The sequence below is a fragment of the Tachypleus tridentatus genome, chromosome 9 (assembly GCF_004210375.1).
Source record: "Tachypleus tridentatus isolate NWPU-2018 chromosome 9, ASM421037v1, whole genome shotgun sequence".
Taxonomy (NCBI): domain Eukaryota; kingdom Metazoa; phylum Arthropoda; class Merostomata; order Xiphosura; family Limulidae; genus Tachypleus; species Tachypleus tridentatus.
The window spans coordinates 142560479-142584407 of NC_134833.1; the positions used below are offsets into that span (position 1 = coordinate 142560479).

General features: G+C 35.9%; 1 pseudogene across 1 annotated transcript in view; it reads left to right on the forward strand.

Annotated features, from left to right (window-relative positions):
• The first annotated feature begins 13712 nt into the window (after window positions 1-13712).
• LOC143226552 (inositol-trisphosphate 3-kinase A-like) overlaps window positions 13713-23929 on the forward strand; it is a 67156-nt pseudogene continuing 56939 nt past the window's right edge. The window contains exon 1 of the transcript XR_013014668.1: window positions 13713-15516. The product of XR_013014668.1 is annotated as an inositol-trisphosphate 3-kinase A-like (transcript). The remainder of the gene's footprint in view (window positions 15517-23929) is intronic.

Sequence of the window (23929 nt, forward strand, 5' to 3'; positions counted from 1 at the left end):
GTTCTTTCTTCTTTCTTACCATCACCACCTGAACACTGTTGTTCTTTCTTCTCTTCTTACCATCACCACCTAAACACTATTAATTGTTTTTTTCTTCTTTTTACCATCACCACCTTAAACACAGCATTCTTACCATTTCTTCTCTTCTTACCATCACCACTGCAACACTAAGCATTGTTAATTTTCTTTTTTCTTACCATCACCACTTAAACACTGTTAATTGTTTCTTCTCTTCTTACCATCACCACCTAAACACTTAATTGTTCTTTCTTTTCTTTCTTACCATCACCACTTAAACACTGTTAATTGTTCTTTCTCTTCTTACCATCACCACCTTAAACACTGTTAATTGTTCTTTCTCTTCTTACCATCACCACTTAAACACTGTTAATTGTTCTTCTCTTTTACCATCACCACCTAAACACTGTTAATTGTTTTCTTTTCTCTTCTTACCATCACCAGTTAAACACTGTTAATTGTTCTTTCTCTTCTTACCATCACCACTTAAACACTGTTAATTGTTCTTCTTCTTTCTTACCATCACCACTTAAACACTGTTAATTGTTCTTTCTTCTTTTTACCATCACCACCTAAACACTGTTAATTGTTTTTCTTCTCTTCTTACCATCACCACCTAAACACTGTTAATTGTTCTTCTTCTTTTACCATCACCACCTAAACACTTAATTGTTCTTTCTTCTTCTTACCATCACCACCTGAACACTGTTAATTGTTCTTTCTTCTTCTTACCATCACCACCTAAACACTATTAATTGTTCTTTTTTTCTTCTTACCATCACCACCTTAACACTGTTAGCATTGTTTTCTTTTTTTCTTACCATCACCACTTAAACACTGTTAATTGTTCTTTTCTCTTCTTACCATCACCACCTAAACACTTAATTAAACACTGTTAATTTTCTTCTCTTTCTTACCATCACCAATTAAACACTGTTAATTGTTCTTCTCTTCTTACCATCACCACCTAAACACTGTTAATTGTTTTTCTCTTCTTACCATCACCACTTAAACACTGTTAATTGTTCTTTTTCTTTTTTACCATCACCACCTAAACACTGTTAATTGTTGTTTTTCTCTTCTTACCATCACCACCTAAACACTGTTAATTGTTCTTTTCTTTTTACCATCACCACCTAAACACTGTTAATTGTTCTTCTCTTCTTACCATCACCACCTAAACACTGTTAATTGTTCTTCTCTTCTTACCATCACCACCTAAACACTATTAATTGTTCTTCTCTTCTTACCATCACCACCTAAACACTGTTAATTGTTCTTCTCTTCTTACCATCATCACCTAAACACTGTTAATTGTTCTTCTTTTCTTACCATCACCACTTAAACACTGTTAATTGTTCTTTTCTTCTTACCATCACCACCTAAACACTGTTAATTGTTCTTCTCTTCTTACCATCACCACCTAAACACTGTTAATTGTTCTTCTCTTCTTACCATCACCACTTAAACACTGTTAATTGTTCTGTTAATTGTTCTTTTCTTCCTACCATCACCACCTAAACACTGTTAATTGTTCTTCTCTTCTTACTTATCACCACTTAAAACTGTTAATGTTAATTGTTTTCTTCTTTTCTTACCATCACCACTTAAACACTGTTAATTGTTCTTTCTTCTTCTTACCATCACCACCTTCACACTGTTAATTGTTAATTGTTTTTTTTTCTTACCATCATCACCACTTAAACACTGTTAATTGTTCTTCTTTTCTTACCATCACCACTTAAACACTGTTAATTATTCTTCTCTTCTTACCATCACCACTTAAACACTGTTAATTGTTCTTCTCTTCTTACCATCACCACCTTCACACTGTTAATTGTTCTTCTTTTCTTACCATCACCACTTAAACACTGTTAATTGTTCTTCTTTTCTTACCATCACCACTTAAACACTGTTAATTATTCTTCTCTTCTTACCATCACCACCTAAACACTTAATTGTTCTTCTCTTCTTACCATCACCAATTAAACACTTAATTGTTCTTCTCTTCTTACCATCACCACCTTAACACAGTTAATTGTTCTTCTCTTTTTACCATCACCACCTAAACACTGTTAATTGTTTCGATCTCGTTAGCCATTTATTACGAGTCAAGTGTCTTAACCAGCAGGCATGTTGAAATTATTAACGTGCATTCAAACAAAACGAAGTAGACAACAGATAAATCAAACCATCTATTATTTTGCAGCACATACATTACGAAGATATTTCAGATTTACGCAACTTTCTGGAACTTCAAATGAAAACGTTTTTATCGTTTTCATAACAATGAAACGTTGTTCAAACGTTTACGATCACAATACTGTTTTATATGTTTTAGGGCTAATTTTATATTTACAAAATCTTGAACAATGTGTTTAATAATTATCAGTTATCAACTACAATTCGTGTAAGTAGAAATACTATTATAGTGACGTCACATTTTGTTACACCTGTTATAGTGTTATTTCTGAAATGTCATTGTTTACGATATTCTAACCAAATGGTAACAATCTTAGTAAAACAAACAAAGGAAACGCTTTTCAGTTTCGGTCAGTATAAGTGAAATATAGTTTTCACGGTCAAATTTAATCCATTTTTTTAAAATATCGAAATAATGGGTGAAAGGAATTTTACTGAATGATTTGGTATAATACATTACATAAACGAGCTGCCTGGCATGGATAGGTGGTTAAGGCACTCGACTCATAGTCTGAGGGTAGCGGGTTTGACTCCTCGTCACACCAAACATTTTCGCCATTTCAGCCGTAGGGGCGTTATAATATGACGACCAATCTCACTATTCGTTGGTAAAAGAGTAGCCCAAGAGTTGGCGGTGGTGGTGAAGACTACTTACCTTCCCTTTAGTCTTACACTGCTAAATTAAGGACAGCTGACGCAGACAGGCGTCGCGAGGCTTTGAGCGAAATTCAAAATAAACCAAACCGTAAAAGAACGAAGTATTTTAGTGTGTAGGAAGAAGTAAACAAGCACACAACTAACTTCGAGCAAATAACCGATAAATGAGCTGTTCGACTGGATCAGTTCGAAGATTATCGAACAATAAGATTCGTGCTTACTTTAAAAGTAACGTTATCGCAGTAAACTGAGAGTCAAGTATTCACCCTGAAAAACAGTTTCAGGCAACAAAATTATCCTTATAGATTTATATTAATTGCTTGGTTTGTTGGTGGCTGAGTATTTAATAACAGAAGGCACCAGGTATATCTGCGCCAAACAAGAAACAAAAGTTAATCTTCAATAGCCGCGGCACTTGAAATTCTTACAGGCATGAGTAGAATAAGTTAATCTGCGAAACCTTTCTTCCATTTTATTAACTATATTTTTGTGCGCCAGAACAAGAGAGGCAGAATAAAGATGACACAGAATGTAATTATGAATATCATTAAGTGTAATCAATATTATTCCAGGCCAACGAAGAGCAATGTTTATTTCGAATGGCGTGAATGGTAAATTATAGTTATACGGGCTCAAAAGTATTGTGGCAGTCTTTAAGCTCTGACAGCTAAGAATGCAGTGAAAGAGGTTAAAGGAAGTCCTGAATGGTGAGAAAGTCACTTTTGAAGGAAGTTGTTAATAACTTTCAAATCAACTACTCTTGATCATTGGAATGTAGGATGGAAAGAGGACGGAGGGTACGTTTCCCACTAATCTTTCACATATTGTCACAAACGACTTTGGAAATGATGGATGAAGAGATACTTGAAGCGAGATTAACCAAAGATTCCTAGTACTTTTGATGTGTTACCTGCCAGACGTGGATATGATCTCACTGAAAGACCAAGTGATTGTGAAGCACAAGATATCTATGGAAGAAATCCCAGGCCCGTTTCTAAAATTTCATTTCCTCTTGGCAGTCAGGAGCTCACCATAGACGAGGATACTACAGAAAGATACAATGAGTTACTACCTTCATGTAATGGTTAATAGTAGGGAGATTAATGACATCAAGATTAGAATCTAAGAGAATGGTGGAAGAGAGCCAGTCAGTCTGCTCCAACTTCCACCACACGAGTTAGGTGGCAATGCCTTCTACTAATCACCATCAGGATGATGGGAAAATGGTCACTCTCCTATGGGCCATTAACTGCCACCCAACAAAAAGAAGAAAGAAAAATAAACAGATTGACCTATGGTAGTAATAGAACGACTAGGGACATGAAAATGTATATAAGGACCATTACTGAAGTGAGAAAGAATGTGACCTGAGAATAACCCCTTCCTTCAATATCAGCACCACCCAAGTGTTGATTGCAAACATTAAAGGTTCCCAAGATAAAGAAAGGTAATAGCATCTGTTTAATAAGTATCAAGGTACTCTTCATCATAATCATTTCTCAGTGATAGGTAAAGAAAATAAATTGAATGTTATGGCCAATGGAGAAATGTATGGAAACAGCTGCCAGTGGCATACCGTGTGTCAAAATATAGAGGATGTATGCAAGACAACCAGGAATATCATATTGGCATGTACACTACCCAATCTATCTTTACTGAACAAGGACGTCTCATAAGCGGTTTCTATAAAGACGTCGTTTATGTTTGCTTTGAATTTCGCGGAAAACTACACGAGGGCTATATACTCTAGCCGTCCCTAATTTAGCAGTGTAATACTACATTACCACCCACCACCAACTCTTGGGCTACTATATTACTAAGGAATAGAGGGATTGACAGTAACATTATAACGCCTGATAGGGCGAGTATGCTTGATACGACAGGGATTCGAAGCCCCGACCCTCGGATTGTGAGTCGAGTGCCTTAACCACCAGGTCTTAAAGTAATCTAAATTACAATGGAAGCCTCAACAGTTTCACTGCATTAAAATAGGTATTTTTATTTAGATTGAGTAGGAAAACCAAGTGGAGGGCCTTTTTTTATTTTTGTTTTGACTACAACATAGAATAGGTCTATTGACCAGAGGCAGTGGTACACTGGCCTAGTGCTTCCATTATTTTTTATAGTATGCCGAATCCCCAGTTGGTGTCTTAAAACATCAGAATAAAAATGTAATCCATACCATATTCAAACACCAAATATTTCCGCGTCTATGGACCCGAGCCATGAATATTTTAAGTACCAAGCGACGTCTCCACTGTTGAGTTCAATGGATAATGCGTTAGGTCAATGGAGCATATGACTGTTAGATGAACAAAAATCGAGTGAGTGAATGTATGACCGAATAATGGTTCTGCATCTGGGGATTAATGGAGAAGTTACTGGATTCAGCTGTAGGGACAGAGGTAGGAGTATAAGTTGACCTGTCTACTCGTTTAACCATAGAGAGCAGAAGGCCTTTCACATGGTTAGAGAAAGGCTGTTGAAACAGAGTACAACAGCATGTGTCTGAGTTAGAAGATGGAAAAACAACTTCTGTATCTCACGTACTTAAAACTACTTAACGGCTGTTTCCTCTGTCTATTGAGGACCTGAATGAAAATAGGAAGGATGGGAACAATTACTGTTAACACAAGCGAGGCAATTTTATACTTTCGTGGCCTTCACCACCATAATAAGCACACGTCAAAGTACCACGACAATATGTGTTCAAGTGGTCAAGTTGCAGACACTGGAAACATTGGAGAGCATTTGAAACATATGGCCAGACCTTACAGTTAAACTAAAAACTAACCTGTCTTAACAGTGGAAGGTGTATGTGGTGAGGTAAACAACTCAAGGAGTGAATTAAATCACTTTAAACAATCACTCCTTTTATGGAATTCAGAGTATTGTATGGGTAATTCAGTAGAAATATCCTCAACAGACTTCGATTTCAGGAAGAAGTTGCTATGTGTTTCGACCAAGATGTGCTCATAACGTAATTTCTTTACACACAAGTACCTCTAATCTCTTCTAGATGGGAAAGGTAGAAGGTATCTCTGGCATTAAATGCAAAACCAGAGAGGAAGCTACAGAAATGCTAGAATACTGTGATTGTCGGGCAGAGTCTTCCATACGTGGTTGTTTTTTATATTTTTTTATTTTATTTAAGTTTATATTTTTCATTATTCATAAAAAAAAATCAGTATCCATTGGCCAGACACCCCATGAAGTTCTATAAAAGAATACTCTACACATAGTTTCGTGAGTACTATACTCTAACAACAGTATCGTATATAATACCCATAACAGACGTTGAAGACATCTGATATTGGCACTCGGCTGACTCTAGGCCTAAAAGACCATCCAACTGATCCTGGCGGGTCACCTCACAGCCACCAATTTACAGAAATTCAAAGTGTTGCAGGACCCCTGACACCATTCAGTCACTACGCTCCTCTTCTCCCCTTCACGGGTTCTCACACACGGCAAACAAGTGGATGGATGTTTGGATCCTCCAAGGAGGTAAACTATATAAGCAAAGCCTTCCCTGGGAAGTTCCCTCACCACGTACAGAAATCCACGTCGAGGGTATATAGAAAATCACTGGAAAAAATTTTATTATTGCAGTTATTGACGAGACGGCAGAAATTGTCTCAAAACTGAATACTTTTCGACCGAAAATGTTAACGCCTTGAACGTTACATGGTTCATCTTTATAACCTTGCATACTCCCAGTGTAAACTATGTATTTAAGTAGTTTTATTCCTAATGGCGTTAACGTTTAGTTCTGATCTTTACAGGTAGCTTGCCTTGTCAGAAATTGCTAATAATTCATTTAACAACTCGACAGACGTTTGTTCTTCTCCTAACCAGAGGAAAAAAAACCATTAAAACATAATATATACAAGATCTAATCAATAAATCACCATTGCAAAAGTAAAGGGCTACTGTCTATCGATTTACTATTGAAATTTCTCGATGTAAACCTCTTTAGTCACGCTTTCATAAAATACAAGTTGAAACACCTTTCCAAAGTTTGAATATAATACTTTAACTACTAAATCAAATCCAGAAATTATATTTACATAATTACTTTCACAAATAATTTACTTTACAACAACTTTATTACTTTTACTAAACTCTCTGTACAGTTCCACTGTTTGTTCATATTCCCGGTGTTTTTCCTTCTTCCTGGGCCACAGCATATTTCCTAATGGTTCTACACTTATAAACTGATCATGTGAAAAGTAAGGATATTTTAGATATGGCCGCTTTAAAGATCTGTGTGTGTTGGTCGCCATTTTCCATGGCAAACTTGTGAATATATGACACTTTTAATAAAAGAACGAAAAAATTTCCAAGAAAAACTCAACATAAAAAATTTAGTAATAGAAATTGGTCCAAACGTGTGGAGTTATTAGCCAATCAAACGTAGTTTTGCTGTGGACGTGGTCCACAATGCGTGGAGCCTGATTATAACCATTTTATGATAACGTTCTTAGTTCAATGTATCGTCTTATTAAGTTTAGTTGAAATTGGTCCAAAGATAACGTTTTTTGTTCAACTTGAAGCATGATAGTGGGTAAAACAATTCTATAAGTTTAGTTACCAGTTTGGCCGCCAGTCTTGACTTCATTTCTTTATGTCGCACACTCAATCCTTTTTTTGTCGCACCTTTTTTCACACCTAAGCTGTTTTTGATTAGATATCATAACGTTTTGTGAATAAACACCAACAAACAACAGCAAGCAAAAAAGTAACACTCGATAGAAAAGAACATTAACTTTAGGATCGCAACCGTATTATTTAGAACAGACCTATAATTCACAGACCAATCAGATTCTTTAACGTATTTGTGGTAGTTTTCTTCTCTAAAGCAATGTTAATAACTTTCTATAGTAACGCCATAGAATCTAGATTAATAGTTCCTTGTAACTACCCGCATGCACTCAGCACAGCAGTATAAAGCAGCATTATTTGCACTAATTACTTAAGCTAATATCATGTGACGCTAAATGTTCTTTAATTAAATTAATTTCATAAAATTTTAGCAGACTGTTACTTAGAGAATCAGAATGAATAATAACTGACCATCTGTGTAATTTTTTTGAAAACTTGAGTTAGAAACTGATAAACTGGTTTTCTTTGGCTAACAATACTTGTGCAATGCACGTGCTATCATCCAATGGTTTTACTACTCTATGTTAGCCGTCTTTAAGTTTAACGATACTAAACTGAAAACTGTCTACCTTTACAGCTAGGTGAAGTTGTGGTCAAAATTTTAGACCGACAGCTCATATGACATTTTGTAAAGACGTGTGCAAACCTTTTTGTCATATTTGAGCGGTATTTGTTGAATAAATTGAACATGTGAATTATACTTAGACTTTATTTGACACCTAATTTTCAGGTTCTAAATGTGTATCAACTTTGAAAAGTATCCGTATGAGATACATATGCTTTTCTATCAAATGCAGTGTTCAGCCTTTCTGGCAAAGAAAAAAAAAACCAGAATTGAAAGTTTTATACCTTGAAATTTGGTATGTGAGTTAAGGATCTAGTAGAACATACACACTGAAAATATGTCACATTTTAGATTACCAGAGCCCGAGATAACAGAGGAAAAACTCGCTTACTATCTCTTCTTTTAATAACACACAATAAGTCGTGCAGGTTGTTTTGGACGCACGACACCCTACCACGTTTTCGTGGGAACTAGACGCGAGCAACTACGTTTAATCAAAATTACAATTTGGTCAATAGATGGCAGTTACATTCAATGGTGATTTACGACCTTGTTACTCACATCTAATAACAATTTCATTTTAAATTAATAAATATATATATAGTATTCGTAATTGCGATTTCGACAGTTTTCTGATCTTCTGTAGAGTTTTAGAAAATGGAATAAAGAATAAATAATCGGAATCGTTCAGAACAGTGTACCCAAGAAATGTCCAAATACATAGATGTTTTCCTGTAAAAAAATCTAAAATTGTATCTTGTACAAGTGAAAAGTAATATCTAACTAAACATTGTTATCATATAAGTGTAAAATAATGCTCATTTCTTTTTTATGAATAATGGTTTAACAAAGCATTTAACAACTCAACATGTGTGTAGTCTATCCACCACTGAAATTCACAGATCAGTAGTAAATTTAAAAAAAAAATAATTTTGTTTGTTTGTGTTTGAATTTCGCGCAAAGCTACACGAGGACTATCTGTGCTAGCCGTCCCTAATTTAGCAGTGTAAGACTAGAGAGAAGGAAGCTAGTCATCACTATTCACCACCAACTCTTTGGCTACTCTTTTACCAACGAATAGTGGGATTAACCGTCACATTATAACGTCCCCACGGATGAAGGGCGAGCATGTTTGGCGTGACGGGGATGCGAAACCGCGACCCTCAAATTACGAGTTGAATGCCTTAACCACCTGGCCATGTCAGGCCATATACTTTTGACAAAAAAAACAACAAAACTTAAAAACATACTGTTCCTTATCGCATTGTGTTGAGGTGCCAATGCAATGAAGACAGTGTTATTTTAAGCTGGTTATTTATTAAATATCAAACAGACCACACGATTTTAACTAGTAAATGGTAAGCGAAGTATAGTTTTAGAATTTTCATATGAACTGCGTCTGGCTCTTTTGTATCAGATGACTGGGTTGACTCTCACTTTTATAAAGTGTCAACTGTTGAAGTTACGAAGTGCGTCTTAAAGCCGGAACCCTCAACCCGCAGTTCGTTGTCTCTAAATTTTTTCGCTCTAGGCCACAATGAGCACGAGCGAATAATTTAAGAAAACTTTCATAGAATTTAAGCAGCCTAAACTACTGGAAGTTTTGCACGACACTAAACCGTATCATTTGGAGTCCTAATGCTGTATGGATTAGGATGGAGGAACACGATACAGATGTATGCGCATGTGTTACAGTTTTCTAGGTAGGTTCACGTCTTTACTGCTTTTCATTAAAGTGATTATCTTCCTTCCTTTCTTTCTTTTTTAAGCAATTTAACATAATGTTAAATTACACATCATTCCTAAAGAGTCACACTTGTTCTTTTCAGCGCCATCAATTGGCTTGTTAAAGAATTAAATTATGTATAAATATATCCACCATTGGGAAAAACATCCGATTTAAGGGTTAGCTTATATATATATATACGGGAAAAAATTCTCTACTCATCTCTGTGTCTCCTAGCTCATTGTTTGCTGTTTCAGCAGTCTGTACATTGTTGATGCTCTGAAATGTTCCTCGACATCCAAGTTACTATTGCTGGTTCCACACGTGTTTTCCATTCTGAAATACACCGTAGTTCTGATGAGAAGGTTGACAAAAGGAAATAATTAGAAACGACACAAGAAATATATTCCAGTGAATGGTTTTTACTATATTTCGTTTCTAAAGATATGGTTTATGGTATTTTACGTTGAAAAACAACCTTCTTTAACTTTCATCAGTGAATAATAAAGTCTTTACTAGCAACAAGCAAACAGATATTAACTGTGCTACTATCTCCCACCAGGTGAAATTGAAACCTTTGAGAATTATTAAGCCTCTATAGGTTAGCTGTTCCCTCTCAGTAGGTCAGCAGTAGGCTTACCGACTTACAATGTTAGAATCAGAGGTTCGATTCCCCAAAATTAGTGAGCTGAAATAGCCAACTATACAGCTTTGCACTAAAACTAAATTACGAATCAAACTATAGGATAGTTAAGTTTGAAAGGACATCTTTAGTTTTAGCAGACATTACAAAACAATAGTCCATTCAGAATTAAAATTAACAAAGTCACGATATTTTAAAACGAAAAGTTATAACTTTTCAATTGTATATTAATTATCGATACAAGAAATAAACTAATACATCATTTTGCAAACTTTGAGCCTTAAGTTTCAGTTGGCACAGGAAATAACTGTTTTTAAATATAAATGTCACCAGGATATGTTATATTTAGATATCTCAAAGTAACAGGTTATGGCCAAGCGTGTTAAGGCGTGCGACTCGTTATCTGAGGGTCGCGGGTTCGCATCCCTGTCGCGCCAAACATGCTTGCCCTTTCAGCCGTGGGGGCGTTATAATGTTACGGTCAATCCCACTATTCGTTGGTAAAAGAGTAGCCCAAGAGTTGGCGGTGGGTGGTGATGACTAGCTGCCTTCCCTCTAGTCTTACACTGCTAAATTAGGGAAGGCTAGCACAGATAGCCCTTGAGTAGCTTTGTGCGAAATTCCAAAAACAAACAAACAAACAAGTAACAGGTCAATGTAGCTGATATTTAGAGTAAAATACAAAATGAAACGGAAAATCTTATTTAGACTTTCCAGATATTTAATAGACAAACATATTTCATGTATTAACACTAAACTGATGAATAATAAAAAACTTCTGAAAAACAAACCTAAATTATCTAATACGTTTCACTAGTTTCAACCAAATGTTGTGTGGGTTGAGAAATTGGGTTAGAATACTGTGAAAGAAATTGTTATAACAACTTGAACTAAACGACCTTATCAGGATTCTAATATCGTTTTAACCTATTTCTTAAAATAAAAAGAAAGTTTAGTGGCTATCAGTTGATGTCGTTAATTTTTGTTATTTATAAAAATGTATTTATTATATGTCACGTGATCATGATATGTGGTACGAACAGTACGTCATGTTGGTTTGTAACTTGATATGTGTTTGATATTAGTGTGAATTAGTTCATCTTTAGTTAAAGGTAAGACACAAAATTTGTACTTTCACGTAATTATAGTTACTGTTTGGAAATCGTATAACCAGTGGTATATAATATCATTCTATTATTTTGTCTTCTAGAGAAATATTATAAATCTTATGAAAGCATTGTAAGAATTTTCTGGACGTTTTCTACTTTTCGATTCTCGAAATGTATTATGTTTCTGGCGTTATGCTAAGTGGATGTTCTTTCTCTTTACCATCCTATTATTGCATTTCTGGGTCTACTTAAGCCTTGGCTTTTAAATTGTGTGTACTCCCGTTTTCCCCACAGCAAAACTTAGGCATTGGATTTTTAGATCCCAGCCCAGACAATTTTCTTGCCAGACCCTGATTCGGGTCGTTTGAGTTCGTGTTCATATTTACTTTGACTTCTGCCTTTCGGGACGGGACCTGGCCGTTCTCTTCGGTGCTGCCTTTGCCTCGGTCTTGGATAACATTAAGAGTGAACTCCTTCACCCAAAAAAAGAGTAAAAAATTATTTAATAAATAAATAAAAAAAAACAACTAAACCTAATAACCTTTCACGAAAGGGGACGAAGAGGAACCACAACGTTCCTGACCACCCCAGTTGGAGAGAGAATTCTTACGATTTCTCTCTCTCTAAACTAAACCCCTGCCACGTTAGTTTGCGTTTGTGTTACACAAACTAGCTGAAAAATACAGATATAATAAGTGTAGTGTAGTAGCATAGTTATTTTGTTGGCGAATTTTTTGTAGTTTCAAATATATTTATATAATTTAACTTCTTGTCCACGTAAAACGTTTATACAAACTTGAACACCTGTACACTGCAGTAAGTTGCTCTAAGCCTAAGTTACAAATGGCTTCAACTAATATAAAACAAACTAATTTATTTACATGAAGTAAGTATAAAATCTGAAAAACGGAAATAGTTTTATCAGATTTATAACGCTTAAAATGAGGCTCCTACGTTAACACTTACTGTGTGCAAGCCCACTAATATATTGCTGAAAACAATTTATATGTGAGAATGCCTGTTGTTTAACAAAACGTTTAAATAACGCACCCTACAACAACAACAAAAAAAAAAAACACGTAATTCTGAGTCACCCAATTAAACAAAAATTTACTCCAAATACGCAAATATAAAACAAAAAAGTTTGTTTGTTTGTAATTAAGCACAAAACTACACGGTGGACTATATTTGCCCTGCCCTCCACGAGTACCGAAATCCGGTTTGTAGTGCTGAAAGTCCACAGACATTCCGCTATGCCGCTAGGGACAACATAAAAATTTAGGAAAACTAACTATAACCACAATTAAGAGAGTTTATTTTTCCAATAAATAATATCGGGAAATATCTGACTCTTAAGTGGTAACTTCTTTACTGCAGATATGAAGATGACATCACCACACCCCCACCTCAGTGGTAAACGTGCATACTTAAAATACTAGAATCGGGGTTTCGATACTTGTGGCGGGCACAGTACAGATAGCCTGTTGTATAGCTTTGTATTTAAAAACGAACACATCTTTGAAGATTATATTTTTACTGTGAAACACAAGTCTGTGACATTTGTTTTGGCTAAACATCGGGTTTCGATACTCGTGTTGGGTACAACAAAGATTTCCCTTTGTGTAACTTTGTGCTTAACATCGCGAAAAGACACTTTAGGATACTTACTGCATACGCTTCCGTTAAGTTCACAGTTTTTGTTTCGATTAGTTATATTCATTAGAATAAGTGTGTTTAGTAGTTTGTCAAAATTATTAGTTCTAAAAATCTTCTGTTTCGAAATCCTACTTATTGTTCATGCATTAAATTAATTAAATAATTTTTGCAGAAATCTAGAAAAAAATTAAACTACAAAAATAATGGTTCGTATGCTAACCAGTAGATGACACTACACGCATTTATCGCCACTTGCCTGTTGAAATTAGTTAATTGATAGCTTTTATCAATTGCGTGACGTCTTCGAGATAAACGACAGCGTGTACCAACTAATGGAAGTCTTGGTGGAAAGTTTGAAAAGAAAAAAAAACATCAACAGTAGCTATTACTTCTTTTGTGATAAGTGGTAATATGCATGATCTAGATTCTAGTGTTATAGTCGAGAGGCCTAACTGGAATATTTAGGTGAGATTGCTCGAGGGTCTTAATTTAGCCATTAAGTTATTAGTTATAAGAATTTCTCTGCAGGTTGCGCTTTGCTCCCAAAAACTACTCTCGTGACGGGATTTTTCTTATTAGTCAAATGAGATTTAAATAGTCGGTTTATTTTGTAAACCAAGGAAAAACGGACTTTGAAATTCCTCAAGTCGTGATTGTGTATTGGTTCTTTCGAGTTTCTTCAGAAGACGTAATTTGTTGTTTCAAAACGCCTTGTTAACGACACCTTGACGTGAGATTTCAACGCATGATGTAATCATGATTGTTGTTATAAATGTATTTATTTTTCAACTTTATAATGTAGTTATTATTCACAAGATGTACCTGAATTTGTGTTTACCAACGTTTTGTGCTACATGTTAAGTCAAACATGTTAACTTTCTTTGCTTTTCTTTATCCTGTTATATTGCGGGATAAATAACGTTAATCGCCGAGCTGTACTACGAGTTTAGTGGAGTTTAAGCCGTGTTACGTTCCTTATAAAAGCAGCCTTTGTTTTGTGCTAAAGTATTCGCGTCTACTTAAACGTCGTATTGCAAATATAACAAAACCTTCGTGTGTTATTCCATTTTAGACATTAGTGATGTGTTGTACTACGGCAAGTTAAACGTGATTTTTTTTAAATTTTTTTATCGTGATGTTGGTAGTCAGACATTCGGTCGTAGTTGTGGATATTCAACGTCACTTTGTGCTTGAAAGTTAGCTTCATTTTGGGCGTTATGTTGAGTGCTGAACGTGAACTGTCGTTTGTAAAGTGAATGGTTTTCTGATGAATGCTAAATACGAAATTTTGCAGCTCACTACAAGGTACACTTTTGATTTGTGGTTAAGTTTACTGTCAATCCGATGATTAAACTTCAGCCTAAACTGAACGTTTGTTTGTACGTCAACTTTCGTCAGTAAGTGATGATTTTAAGTCTTGTCTTGTGTCTCAAAGCCAGCTTTATGTCGATGCTGTACTCTTGGTTCATTAAAGATTGCTTTCGTTTTTTTATTTTCAACTTGAATGTGCGCCGTTCTTCATGACATATTCTTGGCGCGATGTCTTATCACGTGACACCAGTATAGTTTTAATTTCGCATGTTGCAATGATCATGTTTCTTCCTAACATACATGACCAAGGCAACCTAACAGTTAACGAGGAAGTAAGAAGAGATCTGTAAATATAATGATAGCTGTGAGGCTCCTCTTGAACCCTACAGAGACAGAGGGCAAAATGCACGAGCAAAAGGTTGAACTTTGTCGTGTCCATAAGAACCCAAATAATCGTTTCAGGAAAGACACCGAGTCAGCACACTGTAAGAAAACATCAAGCAAATACTACAGTCACTGGAAACCACGTGATCTCTCTCACCTCACCCTCACCACCACTACCTCCCAGAATACAACGACAGAAAAAATTGAATCAAAATCTGGATACCAGAATTGTAAACTGGACAAAAGTTTCATTGTTCAAAAATCTCTCAACAGAGGTGACTGTTACTTGGATGCACCTGACCGATGGCCACTAGTAACAAAGTGGGGTTGTTGGAAAACGAGGGACGTGGACAGCGAGGAGTGTAGCGAGAACGTTTTACAGAATACGCCTGTAATCACCATCAGTGATTACAGTTGTCAGAGCAACGATATTCTTCTAGATCCTTCTCTTGATGACATAACCAGATACATGTCGGCAAAACGTAGACTATCCACATGCAGCACGTGTTCTAGCTTATCATCATTGTCGTGGGATGAGGAACTGACCAGTAGCGACTTTGGTGAGCGCTCAGAGACCGAGGTAGGTGAAATCGATGCTCTTTCTTATGAATTACGAAAAACAACAACACACATTTAGAACTGTGTATGTTCTTTTTGTCATGCCGCGCGGTCGTAATGTTATCCACAACGTGCTTTACTTTACGAGCGAAACTGAACTACTGGTTGCCGGCTTCTCTGTTATATGTGTCATCTGTTTGTTATCCGTAACTGTTTTGTTTTCTAGAAAATCGGTTACGGTTAATGTTTTCTGCAAAACACATTCCGTGGATTTTCCAAAAGACAACACTGATACACCCTTACATACCGCAAACAATCTTTTGAAACTTGCACTAAACAAGCCAGTTTATATATATATTATACTAGCGTGTATTAACTAATTTTGACATGCTTATGCTGTATAGTTTTCTGCTAGTTAGTATTACACTGTTTGCTGCTGGTCAGTGTATAATATATCGTTGTCAAAATAATACTGTAAGTGATATATATATATATATATAGTGGCCAGATCTTTTAATTATAAGACAGTTTTTGTTGTCTTTACAAAAGGTGTAGGGGAAACTAACTGGCCAAGGCGTTACTTGACAAATATTTTGTAGATGGTTCGAGCTCGTGCTGCGTTGCTCGTGAGCCTGTTACTCGTGAGCCTCATGTTTCGAGGTCCACTTTGACGTCATCATTGACGTCAATGCAAGAGGAAGAGGATTTCTTCCATTGTTGTTTGATAATAAAGTCCTGCTAAACTTCATGTGGGTAATTACAGTAAAGTAAACACAGGTCATATATAACTTCCTTAAAAGTTGATTCGACTGTTAATGTCAGCGTTCATGTTGGTTGATATACAGAAATGCTTGTGCCCTAATTTAAAGTTAGACAAGAGAAGAAAATGTGTTGCCTAATTGTCAGTACAAATATTAATGTTTTAAGAACCGTAGTACCCACGTGTTGCCTAATTGTCAGTACAAATATTAATGTTTTAAGAACCGTAGTACCCACGTGATGCCTAATTGTCAGTACAAATATTAATGTTTAAAGAACCGTAGTACCCACGTGTTGCCTAATTGTCAGTACAAATATTAATGTTTTAAGAACCGTAGTACCCACGTGTTGCCTAATTGTCAGTACAAATATTAATGTTTTAAGAACCGTAGTACCCACGTGTTGCCTAATTGTCAATACAAATATTAATGTTTTAAGAACCGTAGTACCCACGTGTTGCCTAATTGTCAGTACAAATATTAATGTTTTAAGAACCGTAGTACCCACGTGTTGCCTAATTGTCAGTACAAATATTAATGTTTTAAGAACCGTAGTACCCACGTGTTGCCTAATTGTCAGTACAAATATTAATGTTTTAAGAACCGTAGTACCCACGTGTTGCCTAATTGTCAGTACAAATATTAATGTTTTAAGAACCGTAGTACCCACGTGTTGCCTAATTGTCAGTACAAATATTAATGTTTTAAGAACCGTAGTACCCACGTGTTGCCTAATTGTCAATACAAATATTAATGTTTTAAGAACCGTAGTACCCACGTGTTGCCTAATTGTCAGTACAAATATTAATGTTTTAAGAACCGTAGTACCCACGTGTTGCCTAATTGTCAGTATAAATATTAATGTTTTAAGAACCGTAGTACCCACGTGTTGCCTAATTGTCAGTACAAATATTAATGTTTTAAGAACCGTAGTACCCACGTGTTGCCTAATTGTCAGTATAAATATTAATGTTTTAAGAACCGTAGTACCCACGTGTTGCCTAATTGTCAGTACAAATATTAATGTTTTAAGAACCGTAGTACCCACGTGTTGCCTAATTGTCAGTACAAATATTAATGTTTTAAGAACCGTAGTACCCACGTGTTGCCTAATTGTCAGTATAAATATTAATGTTTTAAGAACCGTAGTACCCTCGTGTTACCTAATTGTCAGTACAAATATTAATGTTTTAAGAACCGTAGTACCCACGTGTTGCCTAATTGTCAGTATAAATATTAATGTTTTAAGAACCGTAGTACCCACGTGTTGCCTAATTGTCAGTATAAATATTAATGTTTTAAGAACCGTAGTACCCACGTGTTTTTTGAATAAAGTAAAAAAAAATACTTCCTTTATTTCTTTTATCTACAAAACTAAATATCGATAACTAGTAGAAAAAAAAACCTAAAATAAACCCTACAAAACGAAGTCCATTCTACATCTATTATTACTGGAAATACAGCTTAACGCCTTTATAATAGCGGTAAATTTACATTTAGTGTAACAAGAGTTGTTTGTTTTTTTGCAAACTTTTATTCTACCGACAACATAACGGATTTTAAAAGTGCTGAAAGAACTGGGTTCTGTTAACAGATAGCGAAAATACACTGTGAACATGACATTACACTGTTTGTCCGCTGGTCAGTATTACACTTTTTCCCGCTGTTCAGTTTTATACTATTCACCGCTGTTCAGGATTACACTATTTCCTGCTGATCAGTATTACACTGTTTCCTGCTGGTTTGTATTACACTATTCACTCGCTGGTCAGGATTACACTACTTCATGCTGGTCAGTATTATCCTGTTGCCCCGCTGGTCAGTATTATACTGTTTTCCAGCACTTAGTTAAGTTATACAACCTTCCTGTTTCACAACCCGTTGCCGAAAAAATACATTCCGCACTTTTAGACCATAGGCGCTCTACACGAGCGGCGATAAATCTCAGTTTTCGATCAGAAAGGAGATACACCGAAGTTGGCGGAGGGTACTGTTGAGTAGCTGTCTTCTCTCTAGTGTGTCAATCCATAATTTGATAGACAGACCTTGTGTAGCTTTGGGCGAAGTTCTGGACACAAAAACAAAAATATTAGCTCTTCATAGGCTTTCAACTTTTAGTCCAAGAGCTGTTGGTTAGAAGGTCACTGTGTCCTTCAGCAATGAACTTCGTCAAAATGTTCCTTACTATACCTTGCTGTTAAATAGATATATATAAATTGGGGCTGAACCTGCGATGGCTTGGAATCCCATCCGCTTGTGACACACAAAACTTTAACAGTTACGTTCAAGTATTTCAGTCGGTTACAGGATTTGAACCAACATTTTAACATGCTACTTTATAATGATGAACCTTCAAAAACATGTAACACTAAATAAAAAAAACGTTTGAACGCATGCCTTAAGCTAATATGTGGTTATTTCATTATATTGTGACTAACTCTAAACACATAAAGCTACTTCTAAGTGTCTCGATTATTTATGTGATTTCTAATAACGTGTCATTATTCTAATCTACAGTAACTGTCCGTGTACAGCAATGTATAATACAGTCTAGTTGTCCTGTCAATATACATATAGTCTACAATCTAGTTATCCAAGCTTTATACCACAATGTAAACTACACTTTACAGTGTCCAAATGTCGCAGTTGTGTACATGCTTCAAACTAACGTCTAATTATTCTACCATACCTTCGTTAACTCTGAACACATAAAGCTAGGTTCAACTGTCTCAGTTGTGTATATATTTAAACTAACGTGTCATTATTCTACCCTATTTTGGTTAACCCTAAACACACAAAACTAGGTTCATGTGTCTCATTTGTGTATATATTTAAACTAACGTGTCATTATTCTATGCTTTTCCTTGGTTAACTTTAAACACACAACGCTAGTTTCAAGTGTCTCAGTTGTGTATATGTTTAATCTAATGTGTCATTATTCTACTTTTCCTTGGTTAACTTTAAACACACAACGCTAGTTTCAAGTGTCTCAGTTGTGTATATGTTTAATCTAATGTGTCATTATTCTACCTTTCCTTGGTTAACTTTAAACACACAACGCTAGTTTCAAGTGTCTCAGTTGTGTGTATGTTTAAACTAACGTGTCGTTATTCTACTCTTCCTTGGTTAACTCTAAACACACAAAGCTAGTTTCAAGTGTTTCAGTTTTGTATATGTTTAAACAAACGTGTCATCATTCTACTCTACCTTGGATAGCTCTAAACACACAAAGATAGCTTCAAGTGTTTCAGTTTTGTATATGTTTAAACAAACGTGTCATCATTCTACTCTACCTTGGATAGCTCTAAACACACAAAGATAGCTTCAAGTGTTTGAGTACTTTAGATGTTTAAATTAACGTATCATTCAGATAGCTAGACTGAATGGTTTCAGTTGTGTATATGTATAAATTAACGTGTCATTATTATACTTCTGGGTGAATATCCGTACACAACCATATAGACCAAAGCCAATTTGTTATCCGTATACTATCATACTGAGTGCAGTTAAATTATTTTAAACATGTACTGACAAGTGGATTACAGTTTAGTTATACTAACGATATATTTGTTATCCTCTAGACTTCATCCTAGTTCTCCTAATAATACATTACCGTTTAGACTAATGTTTAGCTTCTCTAACCATAAACTATCACCTACACTACAGTCTAGTTGTTCTAACCATACACTCCCATGTAGACTTACATCTAGCTGCCCTGTCTGTATGAAGAGACATAGAATGGAGTCTTCTTGTCCTGTTTAGTTTTTCTAACCATGTATAATCACGTAGTCTATTGTCCTGTCCGCATAGAGCCATGTAGTCTACAATCTAGTTGTCCTAACCATATACTTACACCACGTATACTATAGTATAGTTATCCCAACCATATATTTACTACCATGTAGATAGACTACAGCCTAGTTGTCCTAATCATATAATTACTACCATGTAGACTACAGTATAGTTGTACAACCATATACGTACTACCATAGACTATAGTCTAGTTGTACAACCATATGCGTACTACCATGTAGACTACAGTCTAGTTGTCCTGATGATATTCGTATTTTCATGTAGACTATAGTCTAGTTGTCTTAACCATATACTTGGTACCGTGTAGACTACAGTCTAGGTATCTTATCCATATACTTGGTACCGTGTAGACTGGAGTCAGTTTGCAGAGGTTTTCTAAAAATGTAACAAAAAATGTTAGCAATTAATTTCTGGACAACAAGACTGTAAAGGAAAATAAATAGCGTTTTGAATCTGTAGCTAGTTTTTGATCCTGACAGGATCTGTACACTATGTATAGTATATACATTTATGCATGACCGAATAAAGATAACGAAATATCCAGATTATCTTGACTTGTTCTAAGTAAATCAACTGTCAGGTTTATCACGTGGTAATGTAGACGATGCAGGATAATCAATAGTTTTACTTTATTCTTATCCTCTCTCTTGATTCCTAGCAATGAGTTTGTTTGTTTTTTAACTATATATTTCTGATGACACAAGTTGTTGTGAGAAACTAGCTGAATCAGTTGGTGGAGAAACTTGAGTGCCCCCCCAAAGAAATATCAAATTTAAATGAACAAGTAAACTTTCGTCCGATTACATTCTGGCAGCTATTTAAGTTTTAATGCCTTAAAGCTGTGAATCAGGGCCCAAGTGAGAGAGGAGGTTAATGGCAAAATACATGTAGCCGATGCCAAATGAAAGAGATGTTTAATGCCATAGCATGGGTACCCTTACACAGAACGAACGGTTTATGTGGTACAACTCATAATTGTGGAAGGGACCGGCAAACACTCCTATTTTTATCATCACTTTTCATGTTCTGCAGTTCCGGGTACTACTACTATATATATCAGGTCATCCCTTAAGTAATATCCGATTGTAGGTTCAGGAAAAGAGAAAGGATTTCAAACACTTTTAATGTTACTTAATCAATAATGTATGTTCTATTTTTATTACTTACTTCCTGCCAACGGTTCACAAGCTTCTGAATGTCTCTTCTATAAAATTCTTGAGATTTGTAGGAAATGAATGTAGAGGGTAGTTTTGACATCTTCATGTGGTCCAAGTTCTTTTCCATCAAGATAGTTCTCCAAACTTCAGAAGAGATGATAATCAGGTGGGGCAAGGTCTGAGGAATAAAGAGGACGTGGACGTTTTTACCAGTCTAGCTCTTCAGTCTTTGCACATGTGATCCTTGCTGTATGGAGTCGTGCATTATCCTGGTGTAACACAAGACCTTTACTATTGATCAGGTCCCTTTTCTTTCCGTGCAACATTCAAGTGTGCTAACTGTTGACAATAGAAGTCTGATGTTATCGTTGCTGCCACTAAATGGACATATTTTACAAGCCTTTTCTAGGATGAAGGTCCATTTTGGGCTGTGCTTCAGTCAGTTTACCTGCACTGAGCTATTGTCTGCGGCGCTTAACATTTTTATAAGATATTCATTTTTCATTTCCAATCACTAATCTGTCCCAAAAAGGTGAGTTATGTTCACGAGAGTGCAGAGAACTGCAAATGTCCACTCTTTCTCTATGGTTGGCTTCTGTCAAATCATGGGGATCCTTTTTCCAAGTTTTGCACCTTTCCAAGCTGTTGCAGATGACGGTGAACTGTTGAATGGGTTGAATTAAGCTTCTGTACTAGTTCTTCAACTGTTACAGCACAATCTTCATCAAGTGCATCCAGCAGCAAATCATCATTAAACTTAAGCTGTAGTCACCTGATCTAAACTTCTGAAACTACGTTCGGAGTTTACTTTTATTGAGAGACTCCGCACCATAAACATCTTGAAAGTTTATTGTACTTTCTGCTGCACTATTGCTTTTTTAAAACTCATAAAGCATTATATACCTAATATGCTCCTCAGACACATCCATCTTCATAAGGGTTTATTTGATAAATGGTCTGAAAAAGTGGAGTTGGGTTAGTTTCTTTTATTTGTCTAAACATTTTTATACACGTCCTACGACATATTTTAGTCATTAAAGCCTTCTACAAAGACAGAAATGATGATGCACTTTCTGTATTAAATTTTCGAAAATTACTTATGGAATGATCTGATGTATGTACATATATTCATATAACGTGTATCAGAACTACATTTTGTAATTGTTTGGCACAGTGGTTTGGTTTGTTTTGAATTTCGCACAAAGCTACTCAAGAGCTATCTGCGCTAGCCGTTCCTAATTTTGCAGTGTAAGACTAGAGGGATGGCTGCTAGTCATTACCACTCACCGCCAACTCTTGGGCTACTCTTTTACCAACGAATAGTGGGATTGACCATCACATTATTACGTCCCCACGGGTAAAAGGGGCGAACATGTTTGGTGTAACGGAGATTCGAACCCGCGACCTTCAGATTACGAGTCGAGTGTTTTAATCACCTGGCCATGCTGGGCCTTGGCATAGTGTACTGGCATCGTAAATTGGTCGCTTATGAGGTCGCAAAAACAAAATAAACAATGATATTGATACACTGAAGTGACAAAGGTGTGTTTAATTTGTGGATTTAGAATTTGATAGATTTGGATATTTCCTGTTTTTAACATAATTATATATATAAACAAACAAACACGAAATACGAATCAACCTGGCATCAGGAACATCTAGGACAAGATATAAAGAATTCGTACCCCAGCGTGGTAAACAAATTGTGGCGCCTTTTAACAGGTGAGAATCCACGAAGACAAAGTTCAGTGGCAAGCACTGTCCACGTGACCCAGACAACAATTCCCAACATTACAACGAAGGATTTGTGTTTGGAAAAGTGGTGAAAGTTATGTGTAGACACGTTTATTCTATGACGTGTTCGTTTAAGTGACACATACGTCAAGCAGTTGGGTATTGAAACGTAAAAAAGACGTAACAGTCAAGTCACCGGGTTTCTATATGTTTGGACTGTTTAAAACAAACGCTAGGGAAAAGTCGACCTCGTACACTGGGTAAATTATAAAAAAAAAAAAAAAGCAGGGAGGAGTGGTGTGATTTAGATACGACAATCGAACTACAAACCGTTTATAATGGAAACTACCTAGCACGACTATTGTAAAGATGCACTGTTGTCAGGTAGAGTATGACTGGGCGCGGCAACATGGATAACCAAGTTATAATACTTCACAACAGTTGTGAAATATCATATTCAACATTTGTATATACAAACATATGTATAATGTGACAGTTTGTATTTTAAAGTGCACGTTATAATACATTTCTATACTATTTCACCAAAATTCCTTTCTCAATGAATAGGAGGGAACATCTTTCCCCTCTTGGGTCACTTGCACTCGACCATCGGCAATTCATTAAGTGTAAAACAGTAAAAACACATATTCACGTTAAAACTGTATACTTTGTTGCTGTTGTTTTTTCTATCATTCTAGTCTCTGTCTTTCTTCAGGTTATCGTAACGATACTAATTATACGGGTAATGTAAGGCTTGGTTTAGTGAGGGTTTTTTTCGTATTCACACTTGAATTAATAAACCTAAAGAACCATTGTGAGGAACATGAAAAACAAAAAGACTTCATGATAAATAACGTTACCCACACCCCTGTCAGCACTGCTCGAGGTTTCTGAGACTGCTATTTTTGTCTTCTACCAGTACAGCAAGAAATCCCATGTGGGCGTGAGTCCCGGACCTTCCGGCCCTTGGCGA